Source organism: Lepus europaeus, chromosome 12 (genome assembly GCF_033115175.1).
Source record: "Lepus europaeus isolate LE1 chromosome 12, mLepTim1.pri, whole genome shotgun sequence".
NCBI classification, from domain to species: domain Eukaryota; kingdom Metazoa; phylum Chordata; class Mammalia; order Lagomorpha; family Leporidae; genus Lepus; species Lepus europaeus.
The window spans coordinates 54,631,966-54,646,334 of NC_084838.1; the positions used below are offsets into that span (position 1 = coordinate 54,631,966).

The 14,369-nt window shown below is 37.7% G+C and overlaps 1 protein-coding gene across 3 annotated transcripts in view; it reads left to right on the forward strand.

Annotated features, from left to right (window-relative positions):
* The window catches only part of MLLT3 (MLLT3 super elongation complex subunit), a 398,946-nt gene that overhangs the window by 245,077 nt on the left and 139,500 nt on the right, over positions 1-14,369 (forward strand). The window lies entirely within an intron of this gene.

The following is a 14,369-nucleotide window of genomic DNA, read 5'->3' on the forward strand; positions in this document are numbered from 1 at the left end:
AGTAGACTTAAGAATTACCTGGAAAGCTATTAGGAAAATTCATATTTCTATGAATATTTGATATTTTATTAGTATAGAATTTAAAGTATGATACAATACTAGGAATTTAATGTTTCATTTTGTACTTAAGACCCAATGGTTTTCTGATAGGAATGCTTCCCTGTAAAAGTGATGCTGGAACTTAGCTTGCTTTCACTCAGTTTTATAATTTATCTTTTGGAACTGATTCAACAAAAGTTATTACAGTCATACTTAAGAAGAAGATTTTTTTCCTTCTGATTTATGCTGAATGAGCAAACATTAGCTAGCTCTTCAAGTTAGGATCTTAATTATTCTGTTGTTTGACCTTTGCCTGTAACATTTGGTTTGAGTTGTTTTCTTCTCTTTAAGATTCAATTACTAGCAGGAGCCTTATTTAATCTTTCTATTGAGCTGTTTCATCTTCTTGAATAGGCATAAACCTATTCATCAACCTATCTTTCATATGGGCACGCTGTTCTGGAATACTATTAAGATTGACTGCATTGTGGCAGGGTGCATTCTATTTAAGAAGCAATGTAATACTTCAATGTAATACTTCAATGTGATTAAGAGCAACAGTGGTACAAGTGCAATATTATAAGATAATAACATTCTACAGCCTTTTACATAATATCTTATGTCTAATGTGCAAACAGTTGATTTAATTTTCTATTTTACCTTCTTTAAAATATGGTATTTCTTATAAATGCTACCAGTATGTTCTGTTGTTTCATTCTTTAACACTATAGTTGATATACTTCTAAAGCTAAATTATATCAAGTTTCAGATAAACCTAATTCTAGCTTGATGTATGCATGTAAAACAGCTTCTTCCTCAGAATATTTAATCTGAATTTGTATTAAGCATGGAAACAAGAAAATTAAAGTATAATTTGTAGAAGTTTTTTGTATGTTAAAAAAATCTGTATTCTTTCGTTTAATCGTCTAAAGAAAATAACATTCTTCTGTAAGAAAAAGCCTTTACCACAACACAATCAAAACAATTCTGAATCTTTTGTTCTTGCTGTTTGTTTGCTTATTTTGTTTCGGTTTCCTGGTTATGTTATGGCAGATGTGGTGTTATCTTCATGCTGAAACCAAAATACTAAAAACAAAATACATCTGCCTTTAAGTTAAAATAGAAGTAGCACGTATGACTTGTCTTAAGAGTAATAGCGTTTTAGATTTAGAAGCCTCCTAAATGGAAGCTGGATTCTTATGTGACAGAGGAGGACCATGGTCAGTGGTTAAAGGGACTCTCCAAAGGTCAGATGGCCAGTGTGTGGTAGAAATGGAGCCAGAATTATGTCTCTTGATTCCTTACTAATTCCTCTTTCACTAGACCACAGGACTGAAACAGATTACATTTCATTGTCTACTCATCTGTTTTATTGCAGTAGTTCAGTATTTTTTATTTATTTATTTTGACAGGCAGAGTGGACAGTGAGAGAGAGAGGGAGACAGAGAGAAAGGTCTTCCTTTGCCGTTGGTTCACCCTCCAGTGGCCGCCGCAGCCGGCGCACCACGCTGATCTGAAGGCAGGAGCCAGGTGCTTCTCCTGGTCTCCCATGGGGTGCAGGGCCCAAGCACTTGGGCCATCCTCCACTGCACTCCCTGGCCACAGCAGAGAGCTGGCCTGGAAGAGGGGCAACCGGGACAGAATCCAGCACCCCGACAGGGACTAGAATCTGGTGTACCGGCACCGCAAGGCGGAGGATTAGCCTATTGAGCCGCGGCCGGCCTTTAATAGTTCAGTATTGCCAGCGCCATGGCTTAACAGGCTAATCCTCTGTCTTGCGGTGCTGGCACACCAGGTTCTAGTCCCGGTTGGGGCGCCGGATTCTGTCCCGGTTGCCCCTCTTCCAGGTCAGCTCTCTGCTATGGCCCGGGAAGGCAATGGAGGATGGCCCAAGTCCTTGGGCCCTGCACCCGCATGGGAGACCAGGAGAAGTACCTGGCTCCTGGCTTCGGATCAGCGAGATGCGCCGGCCGCATCGGTCATTGGAGGGTGAACCAACGGCAAAAAGGAAGACCTTTCTCTCTGTCTCTCTCTCTCTCACTATCCACTCTGCCTGTCAAAAAAAAAAAAGTTCAGTATTACTGGTTTATAATACATAACCTTGGAAGCTTTATTTAGTGCCTTTTCACAGAATGTGCTTACATGGAGCTTGAAGGTGGGCTGATTACTGTGAACTAATTGCTAATACTGTGAGTGAGTGGTGGATTGAGCTGAAAGAATTCCTAGTGTAAAATATTTTCTTTTTCTATGTATCCTTCTCCAGGAGCTACGAAGTAAAAACTAAAAACAGATATGAGAAGGTTTAAATTGATTACAAGTATATATATTTAAATTGGCCTTTTTTGAGAAGGTTTTTTGAAAGTTTAAAATAAGTTCCTGGATGCTTATGATTGGCATTAGACTACTATTAGATAACTGCACCTTTTACATGTTCTCAAGGTTAATAGGGACTAACGCATTTGTACTTTTAGCGTGGATGATCTCTTGAAGTGTACAGGAGCTATATGAAGTAGGCAATAGCATTAGCTCCATTTTATAAATGAGGAAATAGAGTATATTAAGGGAGTGTCCAAGATGTGATCTGAACACAGGACTCCTCCAGAGCTCTGGCACTTGACTGCTAAGTTCTCTCTCCATATTGCACTTACTTTATTATGACATAAAATGCTTTCTGTTTCTAGTTGTTGATGGGCTCTTGATTTAAGTGAACAAAACACTTTTAACAGTTCTTGTATCAAGTTTCAGCAGTATACTTGAGAATTGTTGGCCTTTCATTTGGGGTGCAGTAGTAATTTCTGGTAGCATCTTTACCTTCAGCCTCCTTTTGGTCTCTATTCATATTCTGTCTCTGTTTTCTGCATTTCTCATTCTCCTTGGTTTATTTGGGAGCAATATTCAAGGTGCTTTGTGCATTATTGGGATACCTTTGTATCTATTCTCAGTGAGGTAATTTTTCTATTATTCCTAAATAACATTAAAGCTCTTGTTCACGGGTTTCTAAATCCTATTTTTTTTAATCCTTCCTCTTAGCTTATTTACTTGGCGTATCAATATGAAAAATGTTAAGGGATACCCAATTCAGTTACTGTTCATTGGAATGTTTCTCATACACTACAGTTTTGGATCCCTTCAGTTTATCGTACAATCTTTTATTCAATATTTTCTAAAATTATTACTACTCATTAAAATCTCCTCCTCTCCCCTATCTTTTGGCAATATCACACCTGTTCCTTTAAAATAAATGAAAATTCAGCTCACTGACTGATGTCTGTTGCTGCTCAATTTGTTCCTAGGTGTTTTAGTTTGTGAGTTCCCACCTATAACCTTGACCATTATTTCTGTGTTTTTTCAACTTTTTTTCAATTACATTTGCATTCTTTCCTCTTACTTTGTCTATTTAGCTCAAAGACATACCAGAATAAAAAAACCTAACCAAGAGATACAGGTATCTCATTTTGATAGGTTAGAGAGAAAACAGTAGGTTGCTACTGTGGTAGGAGTAAGCAAGCAAGCAAGTAAATAAAATTTCATACTCTCAAAAATATTACTTTAATGATATAGATTTTTATAATGTAAAAGTTTTTCAACAAACATTCTTTATTTTGTTTTTGTGGCAATTGACTTTTTCTCACATAATCTTAAGGAACTATAATATTGTATCTAAAATTTAGGATTGATCCTTGGACTATTTAAAATTTCATTATTTGAGTCAAGTGCCTTCTTGGTTTTGTAGAACTGCTTTAAAACACATTATAGGGAATGTAAGGTTTCCTGGTATGTAATTTTAAAACTCTTATTTAGAATGGTGGATTAGATTTTCCCTGATTTTTTTTGGTGGGGGAAGATTGAAAGATTGTCAGGCTAAACAGAAACCATATTTCTAAAAGGCTATGGTATGGTCAGTTGTCATATTAGATCACCCTCATTCTGTCTTCTTTTAAAATGCCTGATGGAGCTTACATTAGATGGAAGTTACAATAGGCTTTCTCTCTTCAAATACCAACAAAGAGAAAAAGAAAGGTGCTGAAAAGAAATCTTGTTCTTAACCACTCCTGTAAAGTTATGATGATTTTGGATCCTTCCCTGGAAGCATTTGTTTTTCCTACTGAAAAGAGAATAAAGCAAACGTTAATCAAGAAACATAAAAATTGGATCATCTTTTGGTGTTTCTTTGAAGTTAGTGTTTACTTTCTAACAGAAAATGGGTTCTAATTCTTGTTTATTATATTTGATTATTTTATAACACATTGCCATTTCTATGACCCTAGTGCAATGGATAGTTCTCTTGTGAATTACACATCACTATCCTCAATTGGAAAATAATTAAAGATAAAAAATAAAAAATGGATTGCATGCTATGTAAGAGAAAATGGTGTAGTAAATTTAAAAATGACCCTTAGAGCTTGAGCATTTATTGAAAGAAAAAAACTGAGCACCTAAAAGGAAACCTGTTGAAGTGAAATGGACACTATGAGAAACAATGTCTTGATCACCCTTTGTCCTGACTGTGGAGGAAAAACTTACTATTTTATTCCTTTTAGTATTTTTTTGTTCTACTCATTGGTTGATTATTCTTAGTCATTTAAATTTAACTGAAAAGTGATCCTTGTTAAGTATAAGAGTGGGAACAAGAGAGGGAAGAGATGTACAGTTCGGCACAGCTTACTTGGACTTACCCCTAATGGTAGAGCTAGAAATGTGCCAGATGATTCCAATTCAATCCCATCAAGGTGGCATGTACCAATGCCATCTTACTTGTTAAAGTGATCAATTTAACTACATAATTGATCAAAAAGATAGGATTAAGTGTCAAAGGGATTACATAAATAAAACCAGTGTCCGCAAATAATTTATATAATTAAAAAGGAGAGAATGATACTGCATAGGAAGCAGCAGACTCATAGAATGGCAAATGCCCTAAACAGCACTCTGGCCTCAGAATCAGCCCTTAAGGCATTCGGATCTGGCTAATAAGCGCATGAGAGTTTCACAAGCATGGAAAGCCAAGACACTGGCAAAAAAAAAAAAAAAAAAAAAAAAAAAAACAACCTAAATGAAAGATCTCTGTGAGCGAGATCCCAGTGGGAAGAATGGACCATCAAAGAGGCAATACCTTTCTCTGAAGGGATAGAGAACTTCCACTTTGCATATGGCCTTGTCTAAACAAGATCAGAGTTGGTGAACTCAAGAGGCTTCCATAGCCTTGGCAGCTCATGACAAGAGCCTTGGGTGATTACTGACATGATAAATAAGAGTGTCAATTGTTACATCACATGTGGGATCTGTCCTTAATGTGTTGTCCAATGTGAAGTGATGCTATAACTAGTACTAAAATAGTATTTTTACATTTTGTGTTTCTGTGTGGGTGCAAACTGATGAAATCTTTACTTAGTATATACTGAATCGATCTTCTGTTTATAAAGATAATTGAAAGTGAAAAAAAAAACCTGGTGTTAAATTGGAAATTGCATAGAAAATTAATTAATTTTCAAAAAATATATCATGTGGGATCTCTGTCTTTAATGTGCTGTACACTGTTATTTAATGCTATAACTAGTACTCCAATGGTGGTTTTTCACTTTGTGTTGCTATGTGGGGGCAAACTGTTGAAATCTTTGCTTGATATGCGCTAAACTGATCTTCTGTATATAAAGAGAATTGAAAATGAAAAAATAAATAAATAAAAGTTTAAAAAACATAAACAAATTATACTTTTTCTTCCTTCTGCCTTGACTACTAACTTATTTATCAAAAAGAATGATTAGATCTCAATTACCGAAGCAATACTTCAAAGACAAAAATATATGTTCTTTTTTTCTGAATTTCTTCTCTTTCTCTAAGCCTTCTTACATTCTCAAAAACCAAACAAAAAAGTTTTATTGTTAATAAAACACTGGTCAATAAATTTTTCTCCCTCACTTAATCCTCTTTGCCTTACTGTAGAGACATAATCTTAATTACTTTTGATAAGAGAAAGCAAAAGCTTGCTACTACTTAAAAATGTAATTTCATTTTATTACAAATAGACATGATATTGGAAGAAGAATCAGTATGATTCCAATGAAATATATGCTACATTTTGTTCTGTGTAATTCAGAATGCATTGTCACAAAGAGTTTTTTCCCCTAATGAATGAAAACAGATTGACATGTACAAACTTATCAAGAGTCTGTGGAGCATTCAAATAAATTATACTTCTCCACACTGGAAACATTACAAGCAGGATGACTAAATTTGTTGACTCTTTTTCAGTTTAGACACTAACAAAGCTCTCTATAAAATCTAAAAATATTTCCAGTTTAGCTTTCAAGACACTGAGTTTCCCTTTTTATTTTTCAATATTGATGAATGATTATATTCTTGACCCAAACACATCAATTGCAGGTACATTATAAGTGCATCTTTTATTTTAAACACAACTATTCTGTTATCTTAAATTTACATATATATATTTGTAAAAACTAATTTGCATTTGGTTAAATATAATCTTAAATACAAAAAAAATAGTCTTTCTATAGGTTGTTTATACATCTTCCTTTATAATCAATTTAAATACTGTTTGTCTCCTGCCATACCAATATGCATCTGCTCCTTTTCCTCCCATCCCAAGTTTCAGCCTAACTGTTATCTCCTAGAGAGGAACAATGATTCTAAAATAAAAAAGATGGAGCTGGCGCTGTGGCATAGCAGGTAAAGCCGCTGCCTGCAATGCCGGCATTGCATATGGGCAGTGTTTCGAATCCTGGCTATTCCACTTCTGATCCAGTTCTGCTATGGCCTGGGAAAGCAGTATAGGATGGCCCAAGTGCTTGGACCCCTGCAACTGTGTAGGAGACCCGGAATAAGTTCCTGATTCCTTACTTCCGGTTGGGGCAACTCTTGTGTTGCAGCCATCTGGGGGGTGAACCAGTGGATAGAAGACCTCTCTTGCTCTCTCTTCCTCTGCCTCTTAAATAAATAAATAAGTCTTTTAAAAAATAAATAAAATGAAATAAAATAAAAAGGGGTTCCCATTCTCTTTGTCATATCATCCTGCTTTAATTTTACCCTAGTTTTTCTTACTATTTAATGTTTTATCTTCATGCAGTACTTAACTCAGTACTTTCTCAATATTTTCTTAAGGGCATATTCTTTTCTTTGCTCCTCCTTGCCTCCCAACAGTGAATATAAGTTTAATAAGTGCAGGAATCATGGCAGTTGCATTTATTGCTCCTCCCTCCCTCCAGTCTCTAGAATGGGACTTGCACTTTAGCAGGTGACAGTCTTTGACTAGATTGATAGCAAGATTTCACCTTAGCTTTATAGCCCTAAGATTACAGAGTGCTTGTTAAATTGAATTAATTAGGCTAATATTGAGAATAAATGGGTCTATATTAATAAGAAAATGGAATGATTTTGTTAACAAAGACATTAAGTTTCTTGTTTTACCCTAATAAAAAACAGCATCAGTCTTAATAATGGTGCCAAGTCTAGTATGTGGGTGTCTGTGCAAATTGTGATACCAGAAGATTGTTTACTTCTGCTACATGCAAGAATCATAAGGTGATCATTTTGGGAAATGTGACTCTTTAGTAGCCTTGTATATATTTGTATATATTTGAACTTGTATATATTTGAGTAAAAAATAAAAAAGCCACAGAGAGCTGTGCCTCAGATGACCAGCTTCTCAGATGTAGTAGCCCATACTGAAATGAAGTTGTCTCTGTCAAATATAGAGAGTATTTCTTAGTTACTCCTATAGCAAATCATTTCCCATGTAGCCAATGCTGGCTTTCCAATGTGACCTTCTGAAATTTGACTATTTTATCCAAGCTTTAATTTCTTTTTTTAATTTTTTAACTTTTATTTAATAAATATAAATTTCCAAAGTACAGCTTTTGGATTACAGTGGCTTTTCCCCCCCATAACTTCCCTCCTACCTGCAACCCTCCCATCTCTCACTCCTTCTCCCGTTCCATTCACATCAAGATTCATTTTCAATTATTTTTATATAAAGAAGATCAATTTAGTATATATTAAGTAAAGATTTCAACAGTTTGCACCCACACAAAAATAAAAAGTGTAAATACTGTTTGAGTACTAGTTATAGCATTAATTTACATTGTACAACACATTAAGGACAGAGATCCTAACATGGGGAGTAAGTGCACAGTGACTCCTGATGTTGACTTAACAAATTGACAATCTTGTTTAAGGCGTCAGTAACCACCAGAGGCTCTTGTCATGAGCTGCCAAGGCTATGGAAGCCTCTTGAGTTCGCTGACTTCGATCTTATTCCAACAGGGTCACAAAGTGGAAGTTCTCTCCTCCCTTCAGAGAAAGGTACCTCCTTCTTTGATGGCCCGTTCTTTCCACTGGGATCTCACTTGCAAAGATCTTTCGTTTAGGGTTTTATTTTTGTTTTTGTTTTTTTTAATGCCAGAGTGTCTTGGCTTTTCATGCCTGAAATACTCTCATGGTTTTTGTTTTGTTTTGTTTCTTGACAGGCAGAGTGGACAGTGAGAGAGAGAGAGAGAGAGAAAGGTCTTCCTTTTCCGTTGGTTCACCCCCAATAAGAAAAGTGGAAATTCTCTCCTCCTTTCAGAGAAAAGTACTTCCTTTTTTTGATGACCACTTCTTTCCACTGGGGTCTCATACACCAAGATCCTTCATGTAGGACATTTTTTTTTGCCACAGTGTCTTGGCTTTCCATAGCATAAACTTCATATTATCTTTTGTCTTACCATTTTCTTGTTGTTTCTGTTGATACTGATGATCTTACTATACTGAGTCTTACTTTCTTAATGCCTTTGCGTATACTTTTTGCACTATGCAAGCTTTGCATGCTTTCTTCTCAACTGACAGACTCACTCCATCCTTTCCTTTGAAATTCATGATCAAGTTATGTTTCATTAATTCAACTCAACTTGACACATGGTGGTCTGATGAGAGGAAGCCTAAGGCAAAACCTTTGGAGAGCTCTGAATTAAGTAGGGGAGAGGATGTGACTTGGTAGCATATCTATTAGAATTATTTAATATGACACAATGAGCAAAAAGGTGGAAAGCAGAATCGAGAGGCTACCGTTTTTGTTTTAGAGTACTGATAGAGACTGTGTAGCTAGGCAGGGTTCTTTTTTTTTTTCTTTTTTTTTTAAAGATTTATTTACTTATTTGAAAGTCAGTTAGCTGGCGAACTCAAGAGGCTTCCATAGTCTTGGCAGCTCATGACAAGAGCCTCAGGTGGTTACTGATGCCTTAAACAAGATTGTCAATTTGTTAAGTCAACATCAGGAGTCACTGTGCACTTACTCCCCATGGAGGACCTCTGTCCTTAATGTGTTGTACAATGTAAATTAATGCTATAACAGTACTCAAACAGTATTTACACTTTTTATTTCTGTGTGGGTGCAAACTGTTGAAATCTTTACTTAATATATACTAAACTGATCTTCTGTATATAAAAATAATTGAAAATGTGAATGGAATGGGAGAGGGAGCGGGAGATGGGAGGGTTGCGGGTAGGAGGGAAGTTATGGGGGGGGGGGAAAGCCACTGTAATCCAAAAGCTGTACTTTGGAAATTTATATTTATTAAATAAAAGTTAAAAAAAAAAACAAGTTAGAGAATTCTTCATTCCACTGGTTTACTCCCCAATTGGCCACAACGCCTGGAGCTGTGCTGATCCGAAGCCAGGAGCCAGGAGCTTCTTCCATGTCTTCCACATGGGTGCAAGGACCCAAGGACTTGGGCCTTCCTCTGCTGCTTTCCCAGGCCATAGCAGAGAGCTGAATCAGAAGTAGAGCAGCCAGGACTCGAACCGGCCCCCATATTGGATGTTGGCACTGCAGGCGGCAGCTTTACTAGCTACACAACAGCGCTGGCCCCAGCAGGGTTCTTTTTGACTGGGTCATCTTGTAGTGAATTCTAAGAAGGTAGACAGGTGGTCTAGTTCTACTCTGTTAGCTAACTGATCTAGTTTCTGGCATTAAAAGTTTATGAAAGTTGGCCAGCGCCGCGGCTCACTAGGCTAATCCTCCGCCTTGCGGCGCCGGCACACTGGGTTCTAGTCCCGGTCGGGGCGCCGGATTCTGTCCCGGTTGCCCCTCTTTCAGGCCAGCTCTCTGCTGTGGCCAGGGAGTGCAGTGGAGGATGGCCCAAGTTTTTGGGCCCTGCACCCGCAAGGGAGATCAGGATAAGCACCTGGCTCCTGCCATCGGATCAGCGCGGTGCACCGGCCGCGGCAGCCATTGGAGGGTGAACCAACAGCAAAGGAAGACCTTTCTCTCTGTCTCTCTCTCTCTCTTTCACTATCCACTCTGCCTGTCAAAGAAAAAAAAAAAGTTTATGAAAGTTAAGGGACCGGCGCAGTGGCTCACTTGGTTAATTCTCCACTTGCAGTACCGGCATCCCACATGGGCGCCGGGTTGTAGTCCCGGTTGCTCCTCTTCTAGTCCAGCTCTGTGCTGTGGCCCGGGAGTGCAGTGAAGGATGGCCCAGGTGCTTGGACCCCTGCACCCGCATGGGAGACCAGGAAGAAGCACTTGGTTCCTGGCTTCGGATTGGCGCAGCTCCGGCCATAGCGGCCATTTGGGGGGTGAACCAACGGAAGGAAGACCTTTCTCTCTGTCTCTCTCTTTCACGGTCTAACTCTATCTGTCTAATTAAAAAATAAATAAAGTTTATGAAAGTTATTTAATTATGTCACATAATTACTAATTCAGTAGGAAACATAAGTATTAGAATTGTATTTTAATTTTAAAACAATAAACAATGTAAAAACAACTCAACATAACTCCAGATTTACTCAATGATATCTTTAGTCCTTTTTCAGTGAAGTGGGGCAGTACAATGCAAAGGGGGAAAATATATCTTGTTTTTGTTTAGAAATTGATTAAAAGGGGCTGAACACATGCTTATAAAATTAAAAGCAAAACCCAACTGTTGGTTTTTTCAAGATGCCAGGTATGTAATAACTCAGGCCATGTGTAGTGGCAGTGTGGTGGGCTGCCCCTTGGTGCTCAGGCTTCTAGAGTCTGGCCCTGGAATTCCAGATGCTCCATAGAACTGCTGGAACAGCAAGATGGGCCGTGCAGGACGCTGATTTTCCCATTCCTGGGGGCTCTGATGTGGTGACACGGAAGCAGGAAGGGAAGAAGTCCAAAATGCTCAAGCTGGAAGGGACATTTGGCACAAAAACAGTGGCAATAGCAGTCTTTATATAGACAGAATTTGGTGTTTCCTCTCAGAAGGGCTCTTCTAAAATGAAAACCAATAATTATCAATGGGTGACCGGGCCATGTCCTTAACAAATGTATTCAGATCACTGTGAATGATAGGGTCTAAGCAAACAAACCAGAGCAATGCTGTGGAGAGGACTCCACCAGCTGTTTTCCTGAGAATTAGTGAAAAAAAAAAATACTACTGCCTATTGATATCTCTAAAGCTTAAATGAAGGTCTTATGGATTTAGCAGGGGTGATTTTTATGCCTGTGAGTGGTGTTTTTTTTTTTTTTTTTTTTGGTGGGAGGGAGTTGCTAAAATTGAGTCCTAGTAATCAAATTTATTTATTATATATAATTTATTATATAAATGAGAATTCATTTATTCATGTAAAGATCATTTATTTCTGTGTATCAAACTCTTTTCTCCTAAAGGAGAATATTAAATATTTCAATAAATAAGTAAGGATTTACTTATTAATAAGAATTACTTATTTTGGGTTTTCCAAATTGTGATCTGTTTTTTTTTCTTTTTTGTGTTTTCCTTTCTGTGAATCTGTTTTTCAACTTACAAATTAAACAGGTTAATGATCACTATGTGTCATAGCATTATACTACATGTTGGGAATCTGTAGTATACTTGTTATTTTGAAAAACTATTTTAGTGGAAAAGAAAGTCCATATACTCATTGTTTTAAACAGACTTTTGTCTGTTCCTATCAGGCATGAATTTTGGGTGTTGTATCTTGATAAGACTTATGTGATAAATGTGATTACTTTGACAAAGAGAATTTTGAAATGTCTTCTGGGTAGAACCTTAGAGTATTTGGATAGTAATGTGTGGAAGGAGAGGAAAGAGAACCTGTTATTTATGTCTATAGAATGTTAGTTTCAAAATGACCTTGAAATCTTCTAAGTTAACCTAATTGGTTAACTCAGTTGCTTAAAATGTGGTACTATCAGAACTGGATCCAGCTCTGTATTGGGTACACAGGAAGATTCTTCCCAAGCATGATTCTACTGATTTAAAAATAATTGCTCGTGTCTGGTGTACTATCCCTACTGGGTGAAGTGTTTTTAGTTTTAACTCCTGTTTCTTTTTTAGAACTTACTTAAAACCATGTTAATGATTATAAGATACCCAAATAAATAAACAACCTCCTCTAACTTGACTTTCTTCAGATTAGAACTGTCAATTTATATTTACATTGCTACTGATTTTGCATCATGTGTTTGTATGTAAAAAGTTTCCATTGTTTGTGTCTAATTAAGAACTCAGTGTGCTTTATGGACATTGTTCATTGTTATCGATGAAAATGTTGCATTTAAAATAGTTGAGGTATGAGTTAGTAAACAGTTTCGTATAAAACCAGACTTCCATAGAATATTAATACATAGCAGATCATTTCCTTTAGGAGTGGGAAAAAATCCAAGGCCTTCAACTATAAGATGTGTGCTCACTAACAGCTGTTTCCTATAATAGGAGCAATTTGCATGCAAAATGGAGAAAATGAATTATACAAAAGGGTATATAGAGGAACAGCTATAACTTCTCTGGCATGTGAAGCAGCCCACAAAATAAACTTCCTTCAGATGACATTGGCATGATTAATCCCAAGCAACCTGGACACTGAAACTGCTGTTCTGTAAAGGGAATCTGCAGTCTGGAAATGTCGTGGGTGTGACATTAACCTTCTTGCTGGAGTGAGGTGGAGGCTGCTCAGTGCATTTAGTTGCATCTGCCTCTCTGCTACCTTCTGGGGTATTTGAATATTCATGACTGGTTAGCAGGTGGTCAGTAGATGCAAGACTGAAGCCAATCTGAGTTCTTTTCCTTTTCTTTATTCATTTTTTTTCTTTAAATTAGAAAAACTTACAAGGTCAAGTGAGATAACTTATGCTTATTATACTTCTTTTGGTGTCAGTTTAGGGAAATTTTTCGAAGGTGGGGTAAAATAGATTTGTCAAATGTTAAAATTTTGCCTTAAGTATACGTCTTTATACCAACATTTGTACTTGTGGAATGTCTAACCAAGAGAATTCTGTATATCCTCCCTTATAAGGGTGCTAATCCCATTCATTCGATCCTGCATGACCTAATCACCACCCAAAGGCGCAGCTCTGGATACCATTACTGTTAAGGGTTAGGACTTCAACATATGAATTTTGGGGGGAACCCAACATTGTATGTTTTAGTTGCCCTGTTTAATGTTAACACTGTCTAGAAGAGGAATCCATGGTTCAGAATGGTAAAATAACTTTGTACAGGTAGCCTGTCTGGTCTGAGGTGGATCACAGGTTGGTACATAGGTACACTGGCTGTGTGGTTTGAACCCTTGACATTCTGTATCTCCCTAAAGGGAGTATTTTTTCTGTCCTCGAGGAGTGAAAGTAAATTAGAATATGATTTTTTTTTTGACAGGCAGAGTTAGACAATGAGAGAGAGAGAGAGACAAAGAGAAAGGTCTTCCTTCCTTTGGTTCACCCCCAAAATGGCCGCCACAGCAGGGGCTACGCCAATCCGAAGCCAGGAGCCAGGTGCTTCCTCCTGGTCTCCCATGCAGGTGCAGGGCCCAAGCACTTGGGCCATTCTCCACTGCACTCCCAGGCCACAGCAGAATCCAGCACCTCAACTGGGACTAGAACCCGGGGTGCCGGTGCTGCAGGCAGAGGATTAGCCAAGTGAGCCGCGGCGCCTGCCATGATTCTTGAATTATATGATTATGAGGCCCTCATCTGAGTGTCAAAACAGTGATTCAGACAGTGAATGCTTGAAGAGGGTAGAAGGGGAAATGATGATACTGCTCTGTGGTCTCGAAGGGCCTTGCGAAGAAGTTGGGATTTGGATTAGCAGAGGATGCTAAGAATAGCTTCATGATGTGATGCAAGGACACCGAGGGGACTGGGCCTAGGTGGGAAATCTGGGAATAATTGGGGTAACCAATGCATCTGAATGAAGCACAGGGGTTTGGTAGTTGACAACAGGAGGCAGGATCAGAAAGTAAACTGGAACAGCTGAAGGAGTCAGGTTTCTAGGACACGTGGCCTTGATATTCAACACAGATATTTTATTCTGCGATTTTGCCAAATACAATCTTAACCAAAATAATTTCAGTCGGTGTATGATTGA